The 22,215-nt window shown below is 43.1% G+C and overlaps 1 long non-coding RNA gene across 1 annotated transcript; it reads right to left on the bottom strand.

Annotated features, from left to right (window-relative positions):
• Nucleotides 1-348: 348 nt before the first annotated feature.
• Nucleotides 349-1,520, bottom strand: LOC146697882 (uncharacterized). The gene is made up of 2 exons (XR_014922868.1): nucleotides 1,182-1,520; nucleotides 349-597 (listed from the first exon to the last, which is right to left on the bottom strand). It is a non-coding gene; the product is annotated as an uncharacterized LOC146697882 (long non-coding RNA).
• Nucleotides 1,521-22,215: the final 20,695 nt, after the last annotated feature.

The following is a 22,215-nucleotide window of genomic DNA, read 5'->3' as shown; positions in this document are numbered from 1 at the left end:
CAGAATAGTGCAGCAAGGGTACACAGCAAATCCAGCATGTCCAAATTAACACTGTCGGATTTGACTTCAACACTATTAAAGTGTCTATATGGGTCCACACCAGAGAGTGTTAATTTAACTCTTTTTGGAGAGTTGGTACGTTAACTCTGATTTAGTGTTAAACACCAAATCTGTCTGGAGTTGATCATTTAACACTTGGTGTTAAGAGTTTATATATTAACTCTTAAAGAGTATTTTAGTTTAACTACGTAAGAGTTATCTTCTAATTCATTCTAAAAAGCGGGAATTTTACTGTTCTGAACTTCTAGAAATTTCTTTTGGAAATAAACATTTACTAAAAAGATGCAATGGTTTTTGAAAAACATTTATTCTGAACTGTGCACCACAATTTCAAAACATTTTCTGAAAGATGTAACAGTATACATGTTCTCACTTTCATTAGAGTTTTGTTTATCAAAAGGTCTGAGCTGGTAAATGCAAATAACAGCATTCTCATCACTTATTTCTTCAATACAATATGCATGTCCTTCATTCATCCCTCTGTGGAACTTCAACGCACTTCTGCTCTCCCCCATATTCCATCTTCACAAGCATATCCTGTGTGGAGATTGAATAAAAATTAGTTGACACTAATTAATGGCACAAATAATCCAGTAAACAATTGCAGCACAGTAAAAAAAGAAAAAGGAATCCTCTTTGAGCCATTACTTGTGTAAAGTATTTTCCCAAAAGACAAGGACACAGGCAACAGGTAATACTGAACTAAATGTAAAACCTCAACCTTTTTCATTTTTACCTAAACCGTGTGCACAAAACTCTGGAGGGATCTATGCTAACGTAGAATCCAGTCAGGACGCCTGCTACTGCTGTTTGCTCGTTTTTTTTTTTATGGGCGATCGGTTTCAGGCTTCAAGTAGCACCATTATACCAACATTTCACATTCTACACATTGTTTTAGGTGTATTTGACCAAAAGTTTGACTGAAAATTCACATGCAAGCTTTTTTCAAGGCTGTGGTATTTGCCCGCAAACAATACCTTTCAGCTAGCTAAAACAGAATATTATGCTATCAGCGAGCAACATGGCTAATGCCTTTCACACAGCTTTGTCTCAACTCCAAAGAGCCACAGAAGTAAAAGCTAATAATAATAATTGAAACAATCTTTGAAAAAATGACTTACCAAGCATGGCAAACAACTCAAATATGTAGAGCAAAATGTTCTGAAACGGCTTCACTTCAGCTTCGATTGGAGCCGTGCTGGGGGCGGAGTCTGTGAATTTACTCTGTTGGTGTCATAGCCCCTGTAGGAGTTCAGAGTTAAGAGGTCAAGAGTTAATGTTTCCATTGTAACACCTCCAGATTTGACATAGAAACACTCATTTTTAACACTCGATTTTAACTACTATCATTTTACACCTCAGAGTTACATTAAAAGAATGTGACTCTACTTAGAGTAAAATTAACTCTACTTTTGCAAGGAGACTATTAACACCAAAACATTTAACACTTTTGAATTTGCTGTGTACAAGATGCTTAAAGGATAAATAATATGCAGTGGTAGGACCGAGCATCTGTGACCTGCACTCCCAGGAACTCCTGACCATCTCCACTGCCGTGTTATTGAGGAGGAGTGGGGTGTAACTGGTACTGTGTAACTTCTCTACCTGAGCACTCAGAGCACTTTACACAACTTGCCTCATTCACCCTTTCACACCTATTCATGAAAGCACTTTTTCTATGCTCAAGTGCTCTCCATCTAACGTTCACACACATTCATACTACAGTGGATGCATTGGAGTGCCACTTGTGGTTAGCATTTTGCTCATCGATATCGGGCATGCAGACTGGATATTTGAAATGCAGCTGTCGCCTTAAGTCAACGATGAGCTCTTTGGTTTTTCAGCATTCAGTTGTTATCTATGCACCAGTCCAGCTGGTTCACCTCTTCTCTTTAGGCCCACTCATTGTCGTCTTGGATGAGGCCCACGACTGTTGTGTCAAAATTATGATTAGTAGTAAACTTGGAACAGCAGACACGGGTCTTTAGAGTGTTCAGGGAGATGATGTGGGAGAGACTTTTTACCCACCAAAACAAACTGGGGTCTGTCAGTGAGGAAATCTAGCAGCCAGTAACACACAGGGGTCCCAATGCCCAGGGAAACCAGTTTGCTTACCAAATTCTGTGGTACAATGGTTCTTAAGGAACTGAAATCCACAAACACCATCCGTACGTGTGTTTCCTTCTCCTTCAGATGTGCCATGATGTAGTACAGAGGTGAGGCGTCTTTTGTTTGGCCTGCATGCAAACTGTAGTAGGTGAAATGCAGGAGGGAGGAAAGAATGTCATCCTTTACCAGTCTCTCAAAACACTTCATCCTAATAGAAGTTAGTGCTACGGTGTGGTCATTGAGATCAATAACTGTGGGTTCCACACAGCATGTGTTTCAGCATTGAGTGTCTGCTCATCAAGATGTGGTTCCTTGCAGGTGTTTGATTGGAAGCTTCAAGCCTTCCAAAGTGTGTGCTGAGCTTATTCAGAAAGTTTGTGTTGTTCTCACAGGTGAGGGGGAGGAAGGAGTTTTGTAGTCTGTCATGGCTTGAATATCTGACCCCATTCATCTGGTGTCTGTGGGGTTTGTGGAAAACGTTTTGTATTCTCTCACCATGGTCTCTTATAGAAGAAGACCAACATTTATAACTGTATGGGACAATGTGGCATTTCATCACTCCCGTGCAGTCACCGAGTGGTTTGCAGCCCATCCCAGAATGGAGTCTCTTTTCCTCCCACCTTACTCTCCATTCCTCAACCCCATAGAGGAATTCTTTTCCTCATGGCGGTGGAAGGTTTACGAGCATCATCCACATGATCAAATGTCCCTCCTGGATGCAACGAATGCTGGATGCCTGCAGATATCAGCAGAAGATTGCCAGGGATGGATCAGGCATGCCAGGAGATTCTTTCCTAGGTGTGTTGCCCTAGATGACATAAGATGTGATGTGGATGAGAACCTGTGGCCAAATGGAGGAGACCGAGTAGATTAGCATTACTATTGTATATGTATCAGTGGATGGTGTGTATACAAATTCTTGTATTTTGGGATTACTTAGTGCAAAAACATAAAAATACATAAACAAATATTAACGAATTCTGCATGATGTCTGATTCATTCCAGTAACATATATTGAAATTATAAACAGAGATGTGTCCTTGTTTTACACAAGAAAACACTGTAATGCTACATGTTGTTAGTGTTTTTTAGGTCATTGTTTTGTGGGTGACAAAGTGTGTTTGTCGGCTGTCAACCTTTGCTAGTGTTCTGGAAGAATGAGTTTATTTGAGACCTGAATGAAGTGTTTTGGTAGTTGTAGTGCATTTTGAATGTGAAATGAACTGCTTTGCCAAGCTGACGGTCAGTTAGGAGGATTGTGTGAAGAGTTTTGCAAAAGTGACCTAAGTATTGAGACATGTGTCCTAGCGGCTGTAAAAAACTGTAATAGAACTACGTTTTACTAGCGGACCGAAAGTGTTACTGACGGGAATCTACGGCGTCTTGAGCTGAATTAAGACTTCAGAAGTCATTCGTCATGTCGAATGACCAGCGGATAAACTCTCAGGTTGGTAATAAATGTACTACATGTATAAGAACAAGCGTCATGTTAACAAATGATAGCCGTACAGTAACTTTTATGCTTATTGTAGCTGTTAGCTAAAAACGCAAATTTAGCGTAGTTTGCCCTGAATTCAGCTTTGACAACAAATATGATCGACTGTTTCTAGTAGAATTCCAAAGTTGTCATCTTGGACCCTCTCAGAGTGCCCCCTCTGTATGCTTGCAGAGACCCCTACAGTAGGGAAACATGCAAAACAGTGCCCAAACCTTTGTATTTTAGCTTTATTTAAAAGCGAAAATCGATAACATCCACCAGCAACTCAGATCGAATGTTGTGTCTACGCCCTCTCCAGAACCTTTTCTCCTTTTTGAGCCGTTTTCCACTTTTCATCTTCCTGATTTATCTGATATTTCCGAGTTAATATGTAAATCAAAGCCTGCCACATGTCATCTTGACCCCATGCCCACGGGGCTTGTGAAATCCTGCCTCTCTTCTTTACTCCCACTCATCTGTGCTATCATTCACTCTTCTCTCACCACCGGTATCGTTCCCTCCTTATTGAAGACTGCTCTAGTCACTCCTATACTGAAAAAACCTTTAGATCCTAACAACTTTAACAACCTCCGTCCGATTTCCAATCTACCCTTCATTTCTAAGATACTCGAAAAAGTGGTTGCAGCTCAACTTCATTTACACCTGGTTAATAATAACATCTACGAGAGATTTCAATCTGGTTTTCGCTCATGTCACAGTACCGAAACTGCTCCACTTAAAGTCACTAACGATCTCTTAATCGGAGCTGACTCTGGTCTTCTCACCATTCTCGTCCTTTTAGATCTGAGCTCAGCCTTTGACACCATTTCTCACTCTGTCCTTCTAAGCAGACTTTCCTCTCTCGGCATCTCTGACACACCCCTCGCCTGGTTTCAATCATATCTCCTCGACCGTTCCCAGTTTATTCAACTAAGATCATTCCGCTCTCGTCTATTCCCCGTCACCTCTGGTGTACCCCAAGGCTCAGTTTTAGGCCCTCTTCTCTTTATAATATACATCCTCCCTCTAGGTACCATCTTCCACAAATTTGATCTTCAGTTTCACTGTTTTGCTGATGACACCCAGTTATATCTCTCTTGCAAACCTGATTCCTCCCTCCCACATTCTTCCCTTACAGAATGTCTATCTGAGTTAAAATCCTGGTTTACCTCTAATTTTCTAAAGCTCAATGAGGATAAAACTGAGATCCTCCTTATTGGCACCAAATCCAACCTTTTGAAGGCAAACCATTTCTCACTCACCATCGATAACTCCACAGTTTTCCCTTCTCCTCAGGTTAAGAGCCTTGGTGTCATCCTAGACAGTACACTTTCTTATAAATCACACATCAATAACCTCACCCGTTCTGCCTACTTCCATCTACGTAACATTAACAGATTGCTTCCTTCTCTTTCCACCCAGTCTACGTCCATTCTTGTACACAGTCTTGTTACCTCCCGTATTGACTACTGCAATTCTCTTCTGCATGGTCTCCCCCAAAAATCCCTCCATAAGCTTCAACTGGTTCAGAACTCTGCTGCTCGCATTATCACCAGAACCCCCTCCTACCAGCACATCACCTGTTCTTCAGGAACTTCACTGGCTCCCTGTGAAATTCCGGATAATTTTCAAACTTCTTCTGCTCACCTTCAAGGCCCTTCATAACCTCGCTCCTTCTTACCTTTCTGACCCGTTAACCACCACTTGTTCTGCCCGTTCACTTCGTTCTTCTTCTTCTGTCCAGCTTACTGTACCTTCCTTCCGCCTCACCACCATGGGAAGCAGAGCTTTCAGCTGCTCTGCTCCCAGGCTGTGGAACTCTCTGCCCCCTGAAATAAGAAATATTGGTTCTCTCCCCCAGTTTAAATCCCAACTCAAAACTCATCTGTTCAAATCTGCATATTCACTGTGAATCCACTGTTTGTTCATTTTATCTTGTGCTTTATTTTATTGTTCTTATTCTGCCATTGTTTTACTAAGTGTTTTATCCTATTGTAAAGTGTCCTTGGGTGACTTGAAAGGCGCTCATAAATAAAATGTATTATTATTATTATTATTATTATTATTATTATTATTATTATTATTATTATTATTATTATTATTATTATTTATGTCTTACACAGCATCCCAACTCTTTAGCTAACTTAATAACTTTAGCTAAAGTGAATAGTTAGTCTAATTCATTAGTGCAGCATTACTGGATCACCTCTGTTTGAAGGGTTTGATTCTTTAAATAAGACAGCGACCCCCCCTCCTCTCCTGCTCACCCTGGCCTCACTGATAAAACTGTAGTTAGGAGGGGTCGTCTCGATGAGAACAGCTCCACTGTTACTTTGGTCCAACCAAGTTTCAGTTAAAAACATAAAATCAAGGCTGTGCTCAGTGATTAAATCATTAATTAAAAATGTTTTCCCAGCTAAAGATCGAACGTTTAATAAAGCCAACTTAAGTGTTTTAGAGGCATTACTTGTCCCCTCGTGTTTGGGAGCAGTCTGTGGCACACAAGGTATGTTTACTATGTTTAAAGATCTTTTAGAGTGCAGCTCTCTGTGTTTTGACCAGGCCACATGTCTCCTGTCACCTAAAAGTACAGAAATTTTAAAACCTTGTAGTAAACAGGGTCCCAGCTTCTCCTGGGAAAAGTCACCACTGCCATAATCCTCGCAGCCCGGACCCTCCACACATCACACATCAGACTGTGGAGACAGGGCATGAAGGTGGTAAGGAGGAACTAAGGGGGGCGGGGCTGGGCAATGTAATTTACTAGTTATGCTGAGTTTACTGTCTGTGCTTATTGAGAAATAATAATGAGCAGCTGAAAAACGAATGAAAGTTGCACATGGAAGAATAAAACAGGGCTTAAATTGTTCCATTTTTATGCCACCATAAAACACAGTGTGAACTTTGTTGTTTTAAAAAGAGATGTATGAATAATTTGGCAGTGGTCACACAATGAAATGGCACTCACCAAATTTCTGCACTTGTTCCTATTAATCCAGAGCACTGACCTGCTTTTCTAACCACTTTGTTTGAACCACAGCTCAGGAGGCTAAGGAGATGGGGGTGGATGGATCTGTCTTTGGATATATCTTCGTAAACCCCCATCAACCACATTTCTGGTCCAGCGCCTGACAGAAACACTAAATCAGCAATACTTTATGCTGCTTAGCTGTGAGCGAGATCGAGACTGCATCACCAGCTCAGCTGACACCTCCTTTTAGGAGCTTTTCACTTCTTAAGCCAGAGAGGGAGCAAACCTCAGATAATCTAGTCATTTTAGATTATCTAAAATGACTCTTGGTTAATTATGACTGTACTCTCATTACTGGTGATTTCAATATTCATGTCTGTTGTGAGTTGGACCCACTGGTCAAGGACTTTCTTGCTCTTATAGACTCTTTTAACCTTACTCAGTGGGTCAGTAAACCAACCCATATTAAAGGCCACACGCTTGATTTGGTACTATCCTACGGTTTGGACATTTGCATTACGGACATTTATAATCCTGGGATATCGGACCATTTCCCGGTTTTGTTTAATGTCAATGTGTGCAATATGGAGCTGAAACGTGAGGGTCCTGTGCAAAATATACGCATGATTAACTCAGAGACTATTGCTCAGGTTTCTATGGCTCTGACCAACACTGCCTTCTGCGAAATTAACTGGGATACAGCTACACCGGTTAATGATCTCGCTAACTCCTTCATCGCCACCTGTACTTCTATTTTAGACACTGTAGCTCCCTTAAAGACCAAACGCCTTAAACCATTCCGTCAACCATAGATGAATGACTATACTCGTACCCTCCGACGTGAATGCCGCCAAGCGGAGAGGAGATGGAAGAAAGACAAACTCCAGATCTCCTTTGACATTCTCCACAATTGTCTGAAGAAATATCAGAAGGCTGTTAAAACTGCAAAAGCCTCCTTCCTTTCGGAGATCATTGCGACTAATAGTCATAAGCCGCAGGTCCTTTTTGGCATTTTTAATTCGTTAATAAATCCACTCTCCACTCAGACCGAGACCTCCCAAGCTTTATGTGAAAAATTCTTAAACTATTTTTCAGATAAAACTATAGCACTAAGATCCACATATCTACCCATTGAGGACACATCTTTAACATCCGAACCCTCGTCGGTACTAGAACAGTTTGAATTTGTTTCCTTTCCGACCCTTAAGGAAATAATAGCTCAAACGAAAAATTCCAATTCCCGTCATGATGTGCTCCCTTCTCGCATTATCAAAAACGCCCTGAATATAGTGTCTGCTCCCACCCCCACAACCTCACCTGCAGTCAGCCTGGAATCCAGAGCCACACCACTGTGCCAGCCTCTCTCTTCACATGTTGCCTCCTGTGAGATTCCTGACACCCCTCCCCCACCCATCACCTTCACTCAATACCAGGTTGAGATGCAAATGAGGAGACTTCACTCAGGCAAGTCTGCTGGACCAGACGGAGTGAGTCCCCTCGTCCTCAAGACCTGTGCCCCCCAGCTGTGTGGAGTCTTTCATAAACTGTTTATGCTGAGTCTGAGTCTGCAGAGGGTCCCGGTGATGTGGAAGACATCATGCCTCGTCCCTGTACCAAAGACGCCTCGTCCCAGTGGCCCCCAGGATTACAGGCCCGTGGCACTGACCTCCCACATCATGAAGACCCTGGAAAGGCTCATCCTGGACCAGCTGCGACCCATAGTAAGACCACATCTGGATCCCCTTCAGTTCGCTTATCAGCCTCGTCTCGGAACAGAGGACGCCATCATCTACCTGCTCAATCGTGTCTACACCCATCTGGACCAGCCGGCGAGCACTGTGAGGGTCATGTTTTTTGACTTTTCCAGTGCTTTCAACACCATCAGGCCGACCCTCCTGGGTGATAAGTTAGCAGCGATGCAGGTGGATGCTTCTCTGGTGTCCTGGATTGTTGATTACCTGACAGGAAGACCACAATATGTACGTCTCCCACAGTGTGTGTCTGACAAGGTGATTAGCAACACAGGGGCACCACAGGGGACTGTCCTCTCCCCCTTCCTCTTCACCCTCTACACCACAGACTTCAGCCACTGCACAGAGACCTGCCATCTTCAGAAGTTTTCTGATGACTCTGCGGTGGTTGGATGCATCAGCAGGGATGATGAGACAGAGTACCGGGCTGTGGTCGACTCCTTTGTCACGTGGTGTGAGCAGAATCATCTGCAGCTCAACGTGGCAAAGACCAAGGAACTGATCGTGGACTTCAGGAAGACCAGGAAACACTTGACCCCTGTTTCAATCCAGGGGGTCAGTGTGGACATTGTGGAGGACTATAAATACCTTGGAGTACACATTGACAATAAACTGGACTGGGCTAAAAACACCACAGCACTTTACAGGAAGGGCCAGAGTCGTCTCTATTTTTTGAGGCGACTGAGGTCCTTCAACATCTGCCAGAAAATGCTGAGGATTTTCTATGAGTCTGTGGTGGCCAGTGCGATCCTCTATGCTGTTGCATGCTGGGGGAGCAGGCTGAGGGTCGCAGATGCCAACAGACTTAATAAACTGATCCGTAAGGCCAGCAATGTTGTGGGGATGGAGCTGGACTCCCTCAAGGTGGTGTCGGAGAGGCGGATGCTGTCCAAGATAAAGACAATGTTGGATAACACCTCCCACCCACTCCATGACATGTTGGTCAGTCACAGGAGCTCGTTCAGTGAGAGACTGAGATTACCGAAAAGCACCACTGAACGACACAGGAAATCATTCCTGCCTGTGGCCATCTCCCTGTACAACGCATCCACTTAACACACTGTTTGCTGCTACAACTACACATGTTTCTTTTCCAAATATTTATTTATAAGTGACTTATGTATGTATGTATGTATATATATGTATATATTGTACTATTCTTAGTTAGCGTATTGTCTGTCTTGTCTTAATGTTGGTTTAAAATGGAGCACTGTAACAAAAAATAATTTCCCCCAGGGATCAAAGTATTCTGATTCTGATTCTGATTCTGAATATTGTAGGACCCTGGATTTTACTTATAATGAATTCATCACTACTATCAGGCTGCGTCCCTGCCGTGTTCAAACATGCAGTTATCCAACCTGTAATCAAGAAAAGTAATCTTGATCCTAATGTCCTCTCAAACTATAGGCTGGTATCGAAACTCCCTTTTATGGCTAAAGTCTTAGAGAAAATTGTTCTCAAGCAATTGCAATCTTTCTTAGAGGCAAATGGAATCAATGAAAAATTCCAATCTGGTTTTAAACCTCACCACAGTACCGAGACAGCTTTACTGAGAGTTTTTAACGATCTCCTCGTAACTGTTGATACAGGGCGCCCTGTGGTTTTAGTTCTTTTAGACTTGTCCTCTGCTTTTGATACGGTCGACCATGATATTCTCCTTTCAAGACTTGAACATGTAGTTGGCCTTAAAGGCAAAGTACTCTCATGGTTTAAATCATACCTATCCGAGCGGTTTTTCTCTGTCTCTATGGGAAATCACTCCTCTTCCCCCGCACCCCTTCGTTGCGGTGTTCCCCAGGGGTCTGTGTTAAGTCCCACGTTGTTCTCTCTCTATCTGTTACCCCTGGGAAAAATCTTTAGAAATCACAATATCTCTTTTCACTGCTATGCGGATGATATCCAAATCTATTTCCCTTTGGATTTGGATCTTCAATCCCCGCTATTGCCGTTGCTTAATTGCCTGTGTGACGTCAGAGACTGGCTACTGCATAATTCGCTCACCCTCAATGAAAACAAAACAGAAATTATCGTCTTTGGTAGCCACATGCCGTTGAAACAGCTTTCGGAGACTTTAGGTTCCTATGCCAGCCACTTATCGCCCACTGTCAGAAATCTCGGAGTAATGCTGGACAGCTCCCTCAAATTAGATAAGCAAGTGGCTGCAGTGGTAAAAACCAGCTTCTACCAACTACGCCAAATTTCGAAGGCAATGCCTTACCTACGACATAAAGATCTTGAAAGGCTCATTCATGCTTTTATAACCTCTAGACTGGACTACTGTAATTCTCTTTACTTAGGCCTCCAACTCTCTCTTATTCAACGCCTACAATTAGTCCAGAATGCCGCAGCACGCCTTTTAAGCGGTGCTAGAAGACAGGATCATATTACTCCCATTCTAGCTGACCTCCACTGGCTTCCTGTCAAATACCGTATTGTTTTTAAAATTCTTTTATATACTTTTAAAATCTTAAATAACTTGGCACCCAGTTATTGATTGACCTTCTTAATCTATATATCCCTACAAGGGCACTCAGATCCTCTAATCAGGGGCTTCTAATGCAACCAATGTCTCGATTAAAGACGAAGGGGGATCGGGCCTTTGCTTTTGCTGCACCAAAACTCTGGAACAGCCTACCGGTTGATGTCCGTGTGTCGGAAACTATCCAATCTTTTAAATCTCGGTTAAAAACCCACCTATTTAAGCTCGCTTTTCAAACTACTTAGCTTAATTTTCCCTGATTCATGCCTGTTCTTATATTATTATTTTATAATTTTATTCTTTGTTAACTGTTTTCTCCTGTTGTAATTGCAAGTATGGTTCGTTTGTGAAGCACTTTGTTGTACTTGTGACTTTTAAATGTGCTATAGAAATAAAATTGAAATTGAAATTTGAAATTGAAATTGAAAATTAAACTATGTGGAGACTTTTGCCTCAAGAGGTTTCTCACATTTAACTTTGGGCTGTGAATATCGAATTTTCTCAAGATCTCTGACAGATGTGTCACCTGCCAAAACATTATATGTTTGTTTTTTTTACATAGTATGGGATAGGTGGATAGAAATACTATGCTTCAGGCGCCACATACAAAACGTCAAGAACATAAGAATATGCAGCAAATAATGGCAAGAGTTTCTCTTGCCATAGAGGTTAAGTTAAACTTCAGTTGGAAATGATAAATTATCATATCTCTAAAGTCACAGGAGCACATTTTGGTGAGAGTTTGGATTCTAAATCAACTCAGAGCCACATAAACAGGAAAGAAACCAAATAAAAAAATACCACTATTGCTGACATTACTGCTCGCTTTTTAAGCACACAGTCTCGTTGTCAGGGGTTGCTGTGCGGATGTGAAGGAGAGGGGACCCAAACGCAGAAAGCACAGCAACGACAACATTACATCAACAATGACACGACCCTGAACAGAGAGAAACTGAGGGTTTAAGTACACTGGCTAATGATGATGATTAGGGACCGGTGAGAACACAGCTGAACATAATGAAACAGGAAGTAGAACTAATGTCACAGACACAGAGGGCTGGCACGGTGAAGCGGGAAACATGAATGTGAACATAAACTGAACATGAACTGAAAACACCGGGTGAACCACCCAGGAACCCTGACACTGGTTTGCAATGTAATGTGTGACAGGCTCTTGCTACAAATACTGAGTTGGACTCATAAACACAAATGTGTGAGTAAACCCATTTCTAAAATTATAGCATTTGCTCTCAGGAGAGGATCGATGATGGAGGATGACAGCAGGTGTTGTGTATTTACCAAGGAATTAAGCTGTAATGTCAGAGGATGCTTAGTGGACTAATGCTTTCTTTTATTGATGTGGAAACAGATAGTGTGATTTAGGGCTGTGTGATATGACCAAAACCTCATACCCCGATATAAGACATCTATCGCCCGATAACGATATAAATCACAAAAATGTAACATTTTCTGTAAACTCTGTGAATCTCGGGCAGCTCGACCTGCGTGAAGTGTTTCCAGCTGGGCGTCATGTAGCTGGAGTCGAGTTTTAACCGATGCATGAAACGATACATTTTTAGACATAAGTTGTAACGGCGCCGTTTCTTTGTGAGTATTTATTACACGGCGTGCTGCGGGGGAAAGCCTGTTCTAACGTTTGAGTCTAAGCTTTATTTTTTAGCACCTGGCAGCTCTTTTTTAATTCTCATCCGTAAATAATCTGCTCTTTCACGTGATTCAGTTTATTTTGAAAAGTCTCAACAGGATCTTGAGCTTTATTGTGAAAGGTTTATGTGGAACATAAACAAGCGGACACGCGATGGTGTTACCGTCGTTGTTGCTAACGACAACGCATAAAAACAGGCGCTTGTCCGTCCGTGGTGTGGTTATATTAAATATAAGAGAAAGAGAGAACTTTAAGAAATTAATAATAACCACAGTGACCATCAAAACCATGAACAAATATTGCCGTAAACAGTTTATTTTGTGACACCACGAAACAAACGATAGCGTAAAATGAAACGATAGACGTTTTTATATCGTCATCCGACATACATCGTTATATCGAACAGCCCTACTGTGATTACAGATTAACAAACAATTTGGTTGTCAGAACATGAAGAAGAGGGTTTTTATTTCCCTGTGTAAAGTGGAAACCAAATAAAATCCAGATTCCTGTCCCTCCTGCACTTTCCTGCTCATTGTGTCAGATGTTTAGTTACTCCTCGGCCTCCTTTAGCAGTAATGACGCTTGTAATAAATGTAGCCTGTTTGCAGCTCTGGAGGCCAGGATTACTGAATTGAAGACTCGGCTTCGCACCCTTGAAAAACCCATAAGAAGCCCAGCCTGGGACATGGCAACTAGAACAACTAAGGCAGAACTTGACTGATGTACTGAAGCGGATTAACAACACTGCACTCCCAGGGAAACTGAAGCTCTGGTGCTTCCAGTTTGGGTTGTTACCCAGACTACTGTGGCCACTGACAATGTACGAAGTCTCACTCAATCATGCCAATTGACTAGAGAGGCTAGTGAGCTCCTACGTTAAGAAGTGGCTTGAGATGTCACTCACGGACTCCCGGGACCCCGTAGTGAGAGGCGCTGCTCACACCCTAGCAACGGGGAGGAAGTGGACCCCAGCTACATCTGTGCTACAGGCCAAATCTGCTCTTCAGCATCGTGATGTGGTGGGTCACGTCCAACAGGGCAGAGGAGGATTTGGTCTAGGAGCAGTAACACCTCGGTGGCAACAGGCATCTGTAACCGAACGTCGAGAAATGGTAGTGGAGGAGGTGCAGCGACAGGAGGAAACAGCCAGACATGCCACAGCCATAGCTGCCCATATGGAAAAGATATATATAAATCTTATAACGTTTGTATCTGTCTTGTGTGAAACTTGTATGAAAAGCATGCAAGAGTGAAAACAGATATAAGATCCTTAGAAAAATTATATAAATGAAACTTGTATGTTTTGGATACTTCCTAGAACAATATATGAAAGTGGCCACTTTCATGAGTAAACCATATCAGCCTTATATGATTCACTACATGAAGTAGGCCACATCTGTTTTTTTCTATTTCTTTCCATATGGGTGGCCAAGCAGGGTTGCTGGATGAATTGGGAGAGTGTGGAAAAGAGGAAACGCTCATGGAGTGAAATCTGGGGAATGGAGTCTAATAGACTAAGTTTCATCATCCGAGCGACATACGATGTGCTGCCTTCCCCAATAAATCTGCAGCTGTGGTTTGGAAAGGACCCATCCTGCCCCCTGTGTACAGTCCCAGCCACACTCAAGCACATCTTGGTTGGTTGTAGGACTAGCCTTACTCAGGGCAGGTACACATGGAGACACAACCAGGTCCTCAGGTGTCTAGCCGAGTAAGTTGAGCGCAAAAGGAAATCCATCAACGCTCAACCTTTCACGACCCATCAATATTTGTCCAGGAGGGAGACAAGCCGAGGACAAGACGCTCAACCCCGGAGCTGGTCACGCTGAAGGTTGCCAGGGATTGGCGGATGCAAGTGAACTTGGACCAGAGCCTAATTTTTCCCACAGAGATCGTAACAAGTACTCTGCGAACAGACCTCGTCCTTTGGTCTAACTCCCAAAAACTTGCGTGTGTCATTGAGCTGACGGTACCATGGGAGGAAGCAATTGAGGAGGCATTTGAGCGTAAGAAGCTGCGGTATGCCAACTCGGCAGCTGAGGCAGAGGACAGAGGCTGGAAGATCAAGCTGCGCCCGGTGGAAGTTGGGTGCAGAAGCTTTGTTGCCACTACAACAGCAAAACTGCTCAGGGAGTTTGGGATCAGAGGACAGGCACAACAGTAGGCTATAAGAGAGCTAGCTAACACTGCTGAGAGGACCAGTCACTGGCTATGGCTAAAAACTGCTGACATCACTTGGGCAGCTAAGGCAGTCAGCTAACCGCGAGACACACGCCCAGGATTGATCGACCCGTGGTGGGCCTGTCTCAGCAGGGGGTGTCAAAAGGGTAAAACATAACTTTAGAAGTTTTGCTGGTTGACTGATACAGCTGTCTCAGGGCCTCCTGGGGGCTGTGCAGTTAGCCTCATGTTAGCGAAACCAAAAGGAGGAATGAAAGAAAAGAAAAATGTTCCGCTCTTCTCCGCTCTGCTCTCTCCTATCTTGTCCTTTTTGTCTTACTTCTCTCTATCACCTTTCTATCCCTTTGAAGAAGTCAGGCTCCATAAATGCTAAAGAGGTAAGTGTTACTTCTCAGTTGCAGTGAATAGAAGAAAATAAACTGTAGAAAACTAAACACTGTTCACTTATAGTCTCATACATACTAACATATACATATAAACACATAACGATTCAAAAATGTGGCATATATAGTTACAGAGATTCAAACCAGATCGGGTCTCCTTAACCGGATGTAGTGTTTCCATTTACCCCAAATTTCACTAAATATATCAAACTGGAGTCTTTTAATGAAGGTAATTCTTTCCATTTTAAACATCCCATGTACAGTCTCATGCCAATCACCCAGTGATGGAATTTTCGCACTAAGCCATTTCTTGGTAATAATTTTACGGGCAGCCAAACTCAGAATACCATACAACTGCTTAGACATTTTATCTACATTTACTGAGTATAAATATCCAAACAAAAGTTCGTCCCAATTAAAGGGAAGCTGCATACCAAAAATAATCTGCAACTCAGAGTGGATCAATACCCAAAAAATGTTGATCCTTGGGCAAGACCAGAACAGATGGAAATGTTTTACTCCTTGGGCCTCACAATTTCTCCAGCAATTAGAGTGATTAAAGTAATGTTTACTTTGTGCAGGGGTAATAAAAAACCTACAGATACTCTTCCAACCATAACATCTCCATATATTAGAACTAGAAATTCTCCACTGAAAAGCGCACTGCTCATACCAAATGTTATCTGATATTGCTATATTTGTTTCACTTTCCCATTTTTTTTTGATGTAGGTAGTATTCCACTTCTTAACCTCTTGTATACCCTTGTACAATCTTGAAATCACCTTAAGGCCTGTGTCAGCCTGATAAGCCTTGACAAATATACTCAGAACAGGTAAAGAAAAAAGATCTGTTCTCTTAGGTATAAAATTATATAGATGATGCCTAATTTGTAAGAACCTAAAAAAGTCCGTTTTACTTAACTGGTATTGATCTTTTATTGATTGGAAGTCCCTAAGAATTCCCTTATCGTAAAACATACAATATGCCGTTAAACCTTGTCCAGAACATTTTTTATATCTTACCTCTAATTCATTAGGTAAAAAATCACTGTCAAAAGCGCACCATCTTAAAATCCTAACCTCTTCAATCCAATCATTCTTATTAAGAAATTGTAACCAGAGTTTTAAAGGTAGGTTAATCCATTGGTTTCCTTGATGAATTTGTTTTTTAATAAGTCTCACATCCCCTAGAATTGCCTGAATTGGAGAATCTTTTAAGGTCACTGTTTCTAGTTCTAGTTCTTTCCATCTCGCTTGATAATCTACATTACACCAACACACTAATGTCCTCAATAATAATAGTCTTTCAAACATGGGAACCCCAACCCTCCTTTATCTTTAGCCAACTGAATATTTTGGTACTTAATCCGTGGTTTTTTCCCCTGCCATATAAACCTAGAGATTATTTTGTCCCATTCCCGAAATTGTTTGTCAGTTATTTCTACAGGGAGTGTTTGGAACAGGTAGAGCATCCTAGGCAAGATATTCATTTTAACTGTATCTATACGTGATTCAAAATTTAAAAATGGTAATAAATTCCATCTTTTAATATCCTCATTTATTTTATAACTTAAAGGATTAAAGTTTGCATTGTATATCTTAGATAAATCTTTAGTAATATTTACTCCAAGATACTTCATCTGCTCTGTCTCCCATTTCAAATTGGCTTTAGCCTTAATTTCATAATTGGGCTCATAGTTAAAAGTTAATATCTGAGTCTTCGATATATTTAGTTTATAACCCGATATTGAACTAAAGATCTCCAGAAGTGACAATAGCTTGGAGAAAGTAGTGTTTGGATTTGTCAAATAAATCAAAATATCGTCAGCAAACAAGGAAATCTTATGCTCTCGACCCATGATCTTGACTCCAGTAATAGTATTGCTTTGTATTACACTTTGACTCAGGGCCTCTATAAAGAGAGCAAAGTGTGAGGGGCTTAGAGGACAACCCTGACGTGTCCCTCTCTGTAGGTTAAAAACATTCGAAAGCGCCCCATTAACTTTGATTCTTGCCCTTGGTGATTTATATAGTGCTTGTATAATCCTGATAAACGATGGAATCCGAATTTACCCATGACTTTGTATAAAAATTCCCAATTAACCCGATCAAAGGCCTTTTCTGCATCTAAGCTCATAAGGACCATCTGAATTTTATTTTTCCTAACATAATCAATAACATGTAGTGTTCGGCGAACATTATCTTGCGTTTGTCTCTGCTTAATAAAACCAGTCTGATCCAAACTAATTATCTGAACAAGAATATTTTCAATTCTTTTGGCAAGAATGTATGTAAATATCTTAAAGTCCTGGTTAAGAACACTAATGGGGCGGTAATTTCCACAGTCAAGCCTGTCCTTTCCTTCTTTAGCTATTATAGAGATAGAAGCCTCATTCCAAGATGGGGGAATTACTCCCGTCTTTAAAATATAGTTGAATGATGTTCTCATCAAAGGAATCAGTACCTCTTTCATTTCTTTATACCAGTCTGATGGGAATCCATCTGGGCCTGGGCATTTATTCGGTTTCAATTTTGTAATAGCTTTTTTAATTTCAAATTCAGATATGTCCTCAATTAGGGTTATATTCTGTTTTTCATTCAACTTTGGTAAGTCGAATGAATCTAAAAAAGATATCATACCTTTAGTGTCCACTCTAGGTTGTGTGTATAGTTCTTTGTAGAATTTTAGGAAGGTTGACTGAATATCTTCAAGTTTATACACAATGTTATTTGTTTGAGGGTCCTTTATTTTATATATTGTATTTTCTAATTGTTGTTTTTTTAATTTATAGGCCAGTTGGGCAGCTTAGATAATGTCACTTCAGAAAAGAATATCGCCCATATGGTTTTCACTGCCCTATGCATAGCCAAGAAAACAGTCCTCATGAACTGGAAAAATAAAAATAATCTTAATTCTAACCAGTATAGAAATTATCTATTAGATTACATTAGTCTTGACACAGCCTCTGCCACCACATCAGATCAATTGCTCTGGGCTCCTTTGATCAGCTCCATCACCTAGTGGGGGTGGGGGGTCATAGTTTGGTCCCGCCTTCACTGTTGTGATTGGTGTGGGGGTAGGGACAGGCTTAGAGCATCGGGGGGTTCCCCGGAGGCATCTTCCTTGGGGGGCTCAACCCGGGGTAGCGGTCATGTCCGGTTAGGGGCTCTGTTGGCTCTCCGGTGACTGTTTCCTCGCGGCTGCGTGCAGCGGGGCTAGGGGAGGGTCTGTGCTGACGGACGTGGGTTACTGACCTGGTAGCCTGGCTGCCCCTGGGTGGGTCCGGGATGGGCGTGAGGTTCTGGGGGCGCTCTGTCTCTGGGCTGGGGCCCGGGCCGGGCCTCGGGGGCTTGGGTCCTGGTTGGTGTGTTGCCGGGGTTGTGGGCGGGTGGGTGCATGGGGGCCCAGCCCTGGAGCAGGGTGCCGCCGGTGCGTCGAGCCACCTGGGGGGCTCTTCAACTGGTGGGGGAGATTGTCACATCTTGCAGGAGCTTTCCTCTCCTCAGGAGCTGCCTCTGCAGGAGGGGGAGATACAGGAGAGGTGGAGGAAGATCTCAGCCTGGGTGTTTATTGTCTTATGTAGTCTAGAAGATGACTGGATGGTGGGGTGGGTGCAGTTTTCTCTGTGGTGGGGTTGGGTGGACTGTCCCGGGCTCTGTGGGGCCGGGCGGCGCTGCTGCACTGGGCCCGGTCTGGATGGGCCTGGGCCCCCTTTCCCTGGCGGGTCGCGGAGTATGGGAGTGCCTACTGGGGTCAGCGGGGGAGCTGGCCCCAGGGAGGGGTCACTTGCCCCTCCCTTCCTTCCCTCCCCATCTCCAGCTGCCTCCCTCTTCCCGCTCCACCACAACCACCCACACATGCAGGGCCTTGGAGTAGGGGTATGTCACCAGGGTGCAGAGGAGGCTACCCCCCCCCCCCTCTGTCCCCTTCTGGCTGCCTCTGCCTCAATTTTATCCCACAACTTAGACATTCACATTACTCACACTCTCATTACACATACATATAGGATCTTGGGGGTGGGCACGATACACGGAGTCCAAAGTACCATCAGGGTGTACACCCCACCCCTGGCATCGTTGCCCACCTCTCAATTTTAAATACACGTAGACATTGAGGGCTAGCAGGAGGGACCATGCGCTTACCTGCTGCTCTCTGGCAGGTAGCTCCATGCCCTCCTGGGTTTTAAATGCACCTTAGAACACACATGCATCAACACTACAATGAGCGGGTGGAGGGAGGTTTGGAGTCTTCTCTCACCCCTGTTCTCTGCGGCCTGCTGGAGCAGGGGGGCTAGGACTAGGAGGAGGAGTTGGCCGTCCGACTGCGGTCTGGAGTGTGGAGCCTTCCTGCTGCTGCGGAGTCGGGGCGGTCTGCCTCCCCCCACCGCAGGGAAAAGGGAAACACCACCTGGGTCTGGGTGCAGTTCCCCCCTCCAGGGGCGGGGGCACCTAGACCCGGTTTGTAGAGTACGCTTGGGGAGTGTGATCGTGTGTACAGCGTCTCTTCATGTCTGTCTCCACGTTGGTTGAGTGTGGAGTAAGTGCATATGAGAGCATGAGGGGGGGAATGGATGTTTGTATCTGTGTGTGCCTGTATGTCTGTGTCTATATGTCAGGTTGGGTGTCAGGCGCCACCTCTCTGGGGACACCTCAGGCCCTCCAAGGTTTGGAGGCCTATCTCCCCCTACCACCACTTCCCCTGCCAGTGGCGGACTCCCTCAGACATCGGTGCGTTGGTGGTTCTTTGTGTCCGGGGATGGGCGTCCAGGTACACACCGGCTCACTCCTTGGCGGCCGCTTATCGGGGCCTGGAGCCTGGGGCTCGCTCGGGCCACTTCGGAGGTGGGGTGCCCCCTGCCTCTCGGCCTGGGGCTCGGTCACTCAGGCGCAGCTGGCTGCCGGCGGAGCTCACGGGCGCGTCACTGCAACTCCCCCTGGCTTCTGCTCCGCGGCTGCTGAGTGAGCCCTCATCTGGGGCTCTCCTCAGCTCTTTCTGGGACAGTGGCGCGGCTGCCCCTCTGTTGGTCTTCCTTGGTCTCTTGTGTTCTGGGGGCCTCTGGATGTCTGGAGTTTTGATCTCCTCCATACCTGCTTCATGCCCTGGAGGACGGGGCTGTGCCCCCCCCACACCCTCTAGCAGATTATTACATGAAGGAACCTTTTAAAAAAACAAAAAACAAGCGCGTCCATGCTCACAGGTGTACACACGGGTGATCACACCCACAAACTACACCCTTTTTGGCTCCTACCTCAAAGCACACTGTGCGCTGTTGATCTTATGTGCTGCACAATAATGTTTAATATTTAGTATTTACTGTCATATTCCCATATATCATTGTGATGTTGTTTATTCTATTACTCTTGTTCTCTTCTGCTTGTTTTCTTTTTTCTTTCTCAGCAGGTGATCCAGGTGATTGATATATGCATTTTTTTTTCTCTGCCCGTTCTGTTGGTTTTTGTTTTTTGCCCTTCTCCCCCGTCCCTCTTCTCAGCTGTTTCTCTTTCCCTCTTTCTTTCTCCCCTTCTTTCCCCCAGTCAAGTCTGTCCCATATTCAGTAAGTGAAAATAAAATAAACAATAAAAGGTGAATCAAATGGACCATTACGGCAAGGCTGGGATGGTCAGTTTGGTAAAGTAAATCCGTTGGGCATCTTTCTTTGCCTTTAGACAACAATTCTGATGCAAAAGAGCCAAACGGGACAGGCAAAAAAAAAAAAAAAAAAATTTATAGGCCAGTAATTTAGCAGATTTGCCTCCTACCTCATAGTATCTTTGTTTTAAAAAAAAAACATATTTTTTTGTATTTCACTTGAAAAAATTTCATCGATTTCGTTTTTCTTCTTTTGTATTTCTAATTGTAAATTTATAACTGCGGTTATTTTATGGGCATCTTCAAGATATTGTAGTTGTGTCTGGAGTTTTCTTAAATGCTCATTTCTCTTCTTTTTTAAGTTAGCTCTGTAACCTATGAGTTTTCCTCTTATCACTGCTTTTAGGGCAGGGCTGCCCAATCCCGGTCCTCGAGAGCTACTATCCTGCAGCTTTTAGATGCATCCCTACTCCAACACAGCTGAATCAAATGGTTTGATTACCTCTTCAGCATGCCATCATGTTTGGCAAAGGCCTGATAACAAGGCATTCATTTGATTCAGGTGTGTGGGAACAAGGATGCATCTAAAAGCTGCAGGACGGTAGCTCTCGAGGACCGGGATTGGGCACCCCTGTTTTAGGGCATCCCATAGAATACTCGGGGAAACTTCTTCATTATTATTTTCCGCTATATAATCTATTATATCTTGACTAATTTGTTCTTTCATCGTGCTTAGAATACTTGTATTTAATCTCCAGGATGTAACTCTTCTTTCGTATCCTAGCACTACTTCCAGGTACAGTGGGGCATGGTCCGATAAATCCATCACTCCTATCCTGCAATTGATCACCCTGTTAAAGTCTTTTTGATACATAAAAAAATAATCCAGTCTAGAATAAAATGAATGAGGGTGAGAAAAAAAGGTATAGTCCTTCTTGTTGGGGTTTAGTTCTCTCCATACATCTATGAGCCCTACGTCCTTTAAGATTAATTTGATGTTTTTGGTTATTTTATTCAATCCCGGAGCGTGTGGGTTTGATGAGTCCAAGGACGGGTTGAGGCGAACATTCCAATCTCCTCCCAAAATCAGAGTACCTTGTGCCTCTCCAACAATCAATTCAAAAACCTTTTTGAAAAATTTTATCTCTGATCCTGGGGGAGCATATACATTTATAAGAGTAATCAGTATACCCTCCAGGTACCCTTTAACTAACACAAACCTCCCCTCCTTATCACTGATTTCTTGGATGCATTCAAAATTTAACCTACTAGAGATTAGAATTACCACACCCCTTTTAGAGCTCTGAGGGCAGGAAGAGGAATACTGATTAAATTTCCATTTCTTTAATTTATCATGTTCGAGCTTCGATAAGTGAGATTCCTGTATAAAGGCAACTTCTATTTGTTCTCTTTTTATTTTTGACATAATTTTACTTCTTTTAATATGGCTCCCCAGACCATTTACATTAAATTAGTTACCTTACAGGGCATTAATGTACGACCTTATATAATTCCAATCTCTGTACATAGCCAAAGATCGAA

The sequence above is a fragment of the Copadichromis virginalis genome, linkage group LG11 (assembly GCF_057382275.1).
Source record: "Copadichromis virginalis isolate Kocher_CV1m ecotype Utaka linkage group LG11, C_Virginalis_male_GT1.1, whole genome shotgun sequence".
Taxonomy (NCBI): domain Eukaryota; kingdom Metazoa; phylum Chordata; class Actinopteri; order Cichliformes; family Cichlidae; genus Copadichromis; species Copadichromis virginalis.
This window is presented reverse-complemented; position numbering and strand designations above follow the sequence as displayed.